The sequence below is a fragment of the Scophthalmus maximus genome, chromosome 20 (assembly GCF_022379125.1).
Source record: "Scophthalmus maximus strain ysfricsl-2021 chromosome 20, ASM2237912v1, whole genome shotgun sequence".
Lineage (NCBI taxonomy): Eukaryota > Metazoa > Chordata > Actinopteri > Pleuronectiformes > Scophthalmidae > Scophthalmus > Scophthalmus maximus.
Genome location: NC_061534.1, coordinates 9,957,454 through 9,965,477, shown reverse-complemented (window position 1 = coordinate 9,965,477; position 8,024 = coordinate 9,957,454).

The window sequence follows — 8,024 nt, the reverse complement described above, 5'->3', positions numbered from 1 at the left end:
ACTCCAGAGCGACTGTGTCTCCTCGGGAGTCCAGGTCGACTAACTTTCAAGTCCTTGTCACTCTCCTACAGCACACGTACAAAGGAGGCCATTGTTCGGGATCAGGGTCCATGACCTCGTGCGATGAAGGGCATAGGGCCCGTGGCGATGAGAGGGCAGTCATGCTGAAAAAGGATGATTCAAAGTTTTGGAAAGACGGAAAATGTAGAGACATTTGAATTCAAGGTGCAAATATTTGCTCTGGTCATTAGGCCGAACAGTGACACTTTCTAATCAGGCAAGTTGAAAGTAATAGCTGTATTGATGGTTATTTCATAACTAATCAATTAGCTATTGTTTAGAAAAACATCTGGGTTGGCAGAATTTGAAAATACTACCTTTTGGTAACAATTGAGATGTAAATTCTGGTAATCAATTTCTCCTTTTAATTAGCTGTCATATCTGCAGTTATGATTAATAAGTCATCAATAAACTTTATTTTTAACACAAATTCATCAGGACTGAGAGTGTTAATGTTTATTTTGGTCTGCATTCTCCACAGTCTTTTTCAAGGAGATAAACCAAAGTCATTTTTGTTGATATTAATGCTGATAGTTGTTCTATAAAGCATTACTTAATCCATTATTTTAACCATAAATAACTATTTGTTATCAGTATAATCTAAAATAACAGCTCAGTGACCTTGTACTTGTAGCCCAGGGGTTGCAGACATTTTTTAAGACACTTAGGATTCCATAATCGAATTAAAAATTAAAACACAAACATCGCCAACATTGGGAGCCGCTATGATATTCTTTACTTTTATTTTTTTTAATTGGGGGGGTATAGAGGGGGAGAGGTGGTAATTAACTGAACAAAGCGCATGAGAATGTTTTCTGTCTTTTACCCATCAGAATATTTTGTGGTCATTCAATCTGTGCTCTTCACCTACCGGTCTCTGCAGAGAGACTCACTGACCCCCTCTCTAAACACAATGCAGCAGGAACAATGGCCACGGAGGGTTAATTACCACCAATTAGAGGCCGAAGTGGCTCCTTCACCATGGTGTGTGTGTAACCTAAGCCCAGGGAGCCGTATGGGGGCTCTGTTGTCATTTCTTTCTGCTGCTTCTCCTTCACCTGCCTCCAGGAGCCAGGTTGGATCCTTCAAATATTTCTGCTTTTGATTTGATTTGTCTGAAAATTCTTCAAACATTGGCTGCGTCAAACGTATTCCAAATTCTTTGTGTTCACCTTCTTTCATTTGTGTGTGACTTTTCTTTTCCCTCGCTATTACCACCATCACATTTTATTCAATCTGTGCTTGTATTAAAAACAATCAGCTCAATAAAATGCTGTCCTAAGCAGGTAAGGGTTAATGGACGGGTCCCCTGAGGTTTGTGCAGAAAGCTAATGGGCCTGGCAAAGCTGATGAGGTCACTCAAAACAAAAACAATGAGCGATTTGCAGGAAAGGATATCACGGCAATCTTGTCGGCTTATTATTGATACATTATTTATATTAATACCTTTCATATTCACCGAAGCACTAGATGTAGAGGGATAAAAGAGGAAGGCTTAACTCTTATATTATATAGTCAAATACAAGGGTGAAGGCTGTTTCAAACTTCCCTTACGTGGCTGTGTTTGATTAAATAAAGATTATGTAAGTGCTGAGCAAACAGGCAACTGAGGACAGAATACTCTTGCAGCATTAACACTGTTGAATTAGTCTGTTAATTAACACTGTGTCTCAGATCACTTATTGGATATAAATGTCACTGATGTACCCAAACAGGACTGATTTGTCCTAATAGCCGAGATGTCCACTTCGCCCACACGCACTCTTGAAATTCGATCTCGCTGCTACAACATCAAAAGACCATCTGCGAGGAACCGTGCAAATAAAAACGGGATACAGTTCGCCTACGGGCTAACTAACATCCATGGATCCTGTGTGTGTTTCCTTGATGTCGAAGCCTGTTTTCTGGTGTCAAAGGACATCCATATGGTGACGTCCTGGAGATCTATAGACAGATGGGACCATTACGGTCAGAGCCCCTGGCTTTGTTTGGCCTGAGCCGGTGATGAAATATTGATGGAAAAATAGAAATATTTTGCCTGCTACTCAATGTTGCTCATCTAAAAGGGTTAATGTGTGCGAAGACTTCCTTGGCTCCTGTTACAACAAAACGTAGCTCAGCCACCCACTAACACGGACTGGACCGGAGTCTGGAGGCCCTGTGGGGCGAACAAGAATCAATAACCTTTTCCATGCCAGATTAAATTACTCTGTTATAATTGATCTATAACTGAACCGATGCAACGTCGGGTTGTAGGTTGCTAGCTCTTTGACATTTGACATTTTCACTTAGCACTCATTTTGGGAAATATTGTTCCCTTGTACAGTCAGCCCCGCCTGTTAGCTCAGCTAAGAGAGGAAACAGCTGGCTTGGATCTGCCTCTGAGGAGGCAATATTGCCCAAATTTGCCATTTTAACATTTGAGTTTTTGCATGGATTAAACAAATTAGATATCACGTGTTAATAAGTGAATTTTGGAGGTGCTGCAAGGTGCTTTTTGTAACCTTTGGGCTTGGCCAGGCTAGCTGAGTCACTCTGTTTCCAGTCACTAGCATCTCATTTAATGTGCAAGCATTAGAGTTGTATCAATATTCTCATCAACCTTATGTCTAAAGTGAATCTCCCGGTATTTCCCGCCAAATCGTGAAATTCTGAATTATTTTTACTATTTTATATACAATTCCTGTATAGTGTATATTAACAACAGAATGTCAAACCATTTCTGATTCAGTGACCATTTGTTGACTAGATATTCATTGTGATCATAAACTGTAACTTTCACTTTTAAAGCAAATACATTCATCAGACTCAGCTAAATATGAAATGTGTCCTATTATTTCCTTTTTTTTTTATTTAATGACTTGCTGAACTCCTACACACTCCTAAAACGAACCTTGACTTTTTATCTTTTGCAGACTCTACAGTATACACACTTTAATGTAATGAAAGTGCTTTTCAATATTCGGTGGAAGACAGCAATGAGCATGTGAGCTTCGATTATGCCTGCAATCCAGAAACATGCAGTTTCTCGCTCGGCAAGTTGAGACCTGTTGAGCCTGCACTACCTGTTCTTTCTTCATACGTACCGATCAACTTCCAGTCAGGAGCCAACCTGCAAATTATGGAAGCATTAAGTAAGATGTCAAAAAGTAAGATTCAGAGTGAGCTTGCTTCCAATCCTATCAAAGGCTCTTTGACCTGCTGAAAGTCCTGTGTCTGTATTCAATATTGAATCTTGACTAAAAACATAAGTTTCTGTCAGATTTTTGTATCAGAGGCGCTGTCAACAAAAAACCTTCCTTCACTATTACACCCTCCTCCACAGCCCCAGGTCCCCCGGTCCAACAGCAGTAATGCTGCATGTTGATCTCAAATCAATAGATTTATTTCCCTCATTTGCAAGGGGACTTGGCTCGCGCCTCTACCATTCCCCTCCTCTCCCGGGGGGTCGGCTGGTGGGGTTTGTTTGCTGGCACACACTCTTTATGTTCTTCGATCCGTTGCTGTGCGAGGTGGTGAATGGATGAGGGGCCTATCGGGTTCATGGTGGGAATGCTAGTAGGTTTGAAGGCCCCACTCTCTGTGAATCCCTTGGACGAACTAAATGTTTAATGGCGCTGGTTATTTGGTTGTTATGGCGTGTGTTATGATGGATGGTAATGCAATGTTTTCCAATGGTGCCTGAATTACACCACAGGGTATGCTGGCTCTTTGGGTTGGGTGTTTAACCGGCCTTCATCATTGGGCCCTTACCTTATGTTAATTGTGGTTAAAGCGACAATGTATTTTCTGTGATTTTGTGAAGGAAATTGACATTTCTTTTACTAAATCCCTTAACCTACGTTCTGTGCAGGTGCAGCAAGACAGTAGTAATCACACAAATACAGCATATCACTATATAAATTGAGTCCCCATGACAAACTGTCTGATCCTAGTTATCCATGTTTCCTAACCACCCCACCACCGTAACCTCAAAGTTAAAGGGATAACTGTGAAAAGTAAAAATCACATAGTAAATTAATTAAATGAAAGACAGCTCTGAACTGAATCATCATTCAATAGTAATAATTTGGCACCAAGGTATGTCTGTATTAGACAAAATAAATGAGGTATAGTGAAAGATTCTTGCCTCAAAACACCAGGACGACCCTATTAGATTTACATGGACTGTTAGTAATTGTGATTTCGATTTTTGGGAGTTAAATAAATTCTGTCAGAGTTTAAAAAGTGTCTGTTTAGTAATTTATTTAAGTACTGTTCAAGTGGATGCACATGGTTTGCAAGTTGATGTACATGTCTAGTACATAATGTGAGGTGTATAATTTGATTTTAATAATTGAAAAAGGACTGCTGAGGTCATTTAACAGTTCAGAGGTAAGTGGTACCTCATCAGTTGCAAAGCCTGCCCTTGATGAAAGATAAATACATTTCAGTTTTAGTCATTTTTGTTCTATGGAATGTAAAACATAACACTGACACTTTAGTTTTGGATCCTAAAAGTCACTTTATGTCAATGGGTAAAGCTCACCAAGTGTCTGTCAGAAAGCCCTAGAATATGCGTGCTCCTTTATATGCATGAAATGAGGACAACATTTTTTGCCTCATGGGATGTGTGAACGTAAGGCCACCGTACCCGCTGATCCAGCCAAACACTTTGGTTGAGCATTACCTGCCGCTTTGCACCTGAGTGAGTATGAGCGACACAGCAGTAGGCAAGTAGAGTCAACACCAACGGAGTACATCAAAGACAGATTCCACTTTTAAAATTCCCCAGACTCAAATAAGCTGTGGGCCCCGCAAATAATCAAAACACTGCTTCGCTTTGGTCGAATAAAAACAACCATTTTGTCCATCTTTGAAACTCTCGCCCGCTGATGTGCTTTTATTCCTGTCATGCCCGGTGTTTTGGTTTGAGCAGCGCCTCGTCTCATCCTTAAGAAACTCTTTTCAGAGGCTTGTTGTGTGGTGACAGTGGAAGAATTACCTGCAAAACACTCTTTGTCAGCTCGCAGTGCACAGAGCTAACAAACAAGGCCATTTAGCTATTATTTCCTCTCAGTCGCAGATACACACAGCAAAGCCAACGTTTAGCAAGAGAAATGGGCGACTGTGGGAGAGGAGACAAATAGGACAGGTGGGGGGAGAGGCCGGGAGGGAAGGAGAAAAGAGGGGGGGGGGGGGTTGATGGAGCCGGGGAGGGGTCATGGTGTCCCAGTGGGGAGAAATAGTGGAAAACATCCGTAATTTTCACCGCGGGATCCCGTGTAATTGAGTCTTTTAAAATACAGATACAGAACTGAATCAAAGCAAAGTGGCTTGTGGAGGAGGAGGAGGAGACTGCAAAGAAAAATGGAAGAGAGGAGGTAAAAAAAACAAGGAGTTAGACATGCGTGTCTGCTATTATAGGACAAAGTTGATCTGTTTATCCTTTTCATCAGTCAATCTTCTCTTTCAAGACAGGATGTTACCTGTCAGAGATTTTTTTTTGTTTGTTTGTTATGATATTCTTTTTCTCACCATGATACTCCCGCTTCCAGTTTCTCTTTATTTCCCACCACAAGATTGTATTTATTTTTTTTCCGGTAAATGGTGCACTTTTATATTTTTTCTCTTTCTTTTTCTAATTGAATTCTGTGTTTTCTGACCGTGAGCATTGATTGCTTATAATTTGTAGGCCTAAATGTCCACTTTGTTTTTGAATGCTTATCTCGGTCCAGATCCAATTCTGGAACCACAAGTTCAGCTACAACAATATGTTGTAAAATAGCATTATTATAATAAGAGATACAATAAAAGTAAGATATGCTGGTTACAAGCTCTGTTGGTGAGTGTGTGTTTGTGAAATAGAGAAGGGACCAACTTGCTTTAGAAAGCAGTGTACCAATATGTGTAGCAACTAGTGGTTGTGCACACGATTTAGCTCAAGTTTAGGCTTAATTTACCTTAATGTAGACTAAATAACTTGTTGTTTTAACAGGATTACAATGTGCTTTAATGGGAACTCTGACAATTTTACACGTTAATATTTGTTAGCAGCGCTTGGGAACTATGTATATGGGGAAAAGATCTTTAAAGCCTTTTGCGGCTCCAGCGGTAGTTGGTCCGATACATTTCCTCAAGCGATGACGTCATTCGAGGCAGCATCAGTTTGCTGTAAATTACATGTTTGAGGATGAAAAAAATCTGACATATCTCATAGTAAAGCCAAGATAATCATACAAAGAGATTAAAAACAATGTTGAAATATTAGCAAAAGCTTAAGAGTTTAGATAAATCATTTAAAAGAAGCTACAGGTACTATGTTCAATGTATTTTTAACAAGATTGAAAATATGTAAGAGCCTCTCGCTTTTATCCACTGCTTCCCTCTTTATGAACAATGTGTTCCTGAGTGGAAGCTGTGCTGGGATACCTCAGAGGTCTCTGGATGAAACACTATCCTTTTCTTGTATCCTGCCTTTAGAAATTTTCGCCCATAGCAGAACCGTGGCAATTATAAAGCAATTACCGTTTCATATGGCTTGTTCTTTGCAAGATTGAGGAGGCGAGAAGGAGGAGGAGGTAAAAGCACAGTAGTTAAGTAAGTGTGCCAACCTCAATGCTCCTTGTTTTTTTAAATTTATTTGCTCTGTTTTTCAGCTGTTAATTCCCCTCACCTGAGCACAAAAGTATCTCATGTTTAGTGCAATGAAATGAAAATAAAAATTGAAATGGGTCAATAAAGCAGCACAAGGTGATGAGTTTGTGAACTTTTTATTCTTGAGAGACCCAAAGTTTTCTGCACTCGTTGAGGAGTGGACCTTCAGTTTGACCACAGTGAACAAGAGTCTATTCTCTGCGAGACAATGACAGAGAGGAAGCTGAGTGTGTGTGTGTGTGTGTGTGCGTGTGTGTGTGTGTGTGCGTGCATGCGCGTGTGTGTGACACTTGATCAGCCTTCTACGGTAACCACTACTCCACACAGTTGGTCTATAATAACTCAGTTCCCACTGCTTGATTGGCAGGCCTCCAGAGACACACACCTGCTTCAACTACATTTTACCGTCTTGGTATGTTTGGCCAGATGGGGACTGAATTCATCATAACAGTCAGTATATATGTGTGTTCTTGTGTCCATGCTGATGTATGCATCATCTGGCTGTACATGATGACCACCACCTGACTCACCCTTTGATACCAGAGCTCTGAAATCATTCCCCAGCCACCTCCAGGTTTGAATACATTGGACAGACAGCACATGGTAGCAATATGTTCGCAGGGCCAGGATCATACTTAAATCATGCTAAACTGGAGGTCTTCATTTAGAGGTGCAGTTCTGGGAAAAGCCCTCAGCTCCCACTTAATGTATCTGCTTCTTTTTTGTAGGTGATGATAACATGCCCAGAGGCTGACAAGGAAGGAAAATTGATATCTGTGCAGATGTGTGTAAGATGTTTCTCTCCGGTCTGCTCGTCTCAAACTCAAGGTCAATCATCAAGGGGCTGCATGAGCCTTTTACTGTAGATTTCATGCCCTAAAATCCTGTTTTTTTCTCATTTTTTCCTAAAACATTTATTCAGAAGAAAAGCGTCATTAGACCCTCTAAAATCACTGTTCTTGAACTGTTTCTAACTCCTCTGGACCACATTCAATTGAGCTTTTTCTGGTCCACTTTGTTCAATGAGGTTTGGAAAGGACTTATGGTGCAGGAACTGTTTTGCATAAACAGTTGGGAAATTTGCAGCAATTTTCTTGCTGCTGCCATTTTCCAGATGTGCAACAATAGATGTTTCCACATGTGAAGCAGGGGAGAAAACCAATATTCCTCAATTATCATTTAATTGTGTCAGATTGGAATTTTTCTTTTGATTCTGACAAGAGAGATTGAAATGTTTGAACTATAAATAGCAAATGTCTGTTTAAAACTTCAATGTGGCTCTGTAGAGGGGACAGTGAGACACATGTTAGTACTGTTTTTCCTGTTTA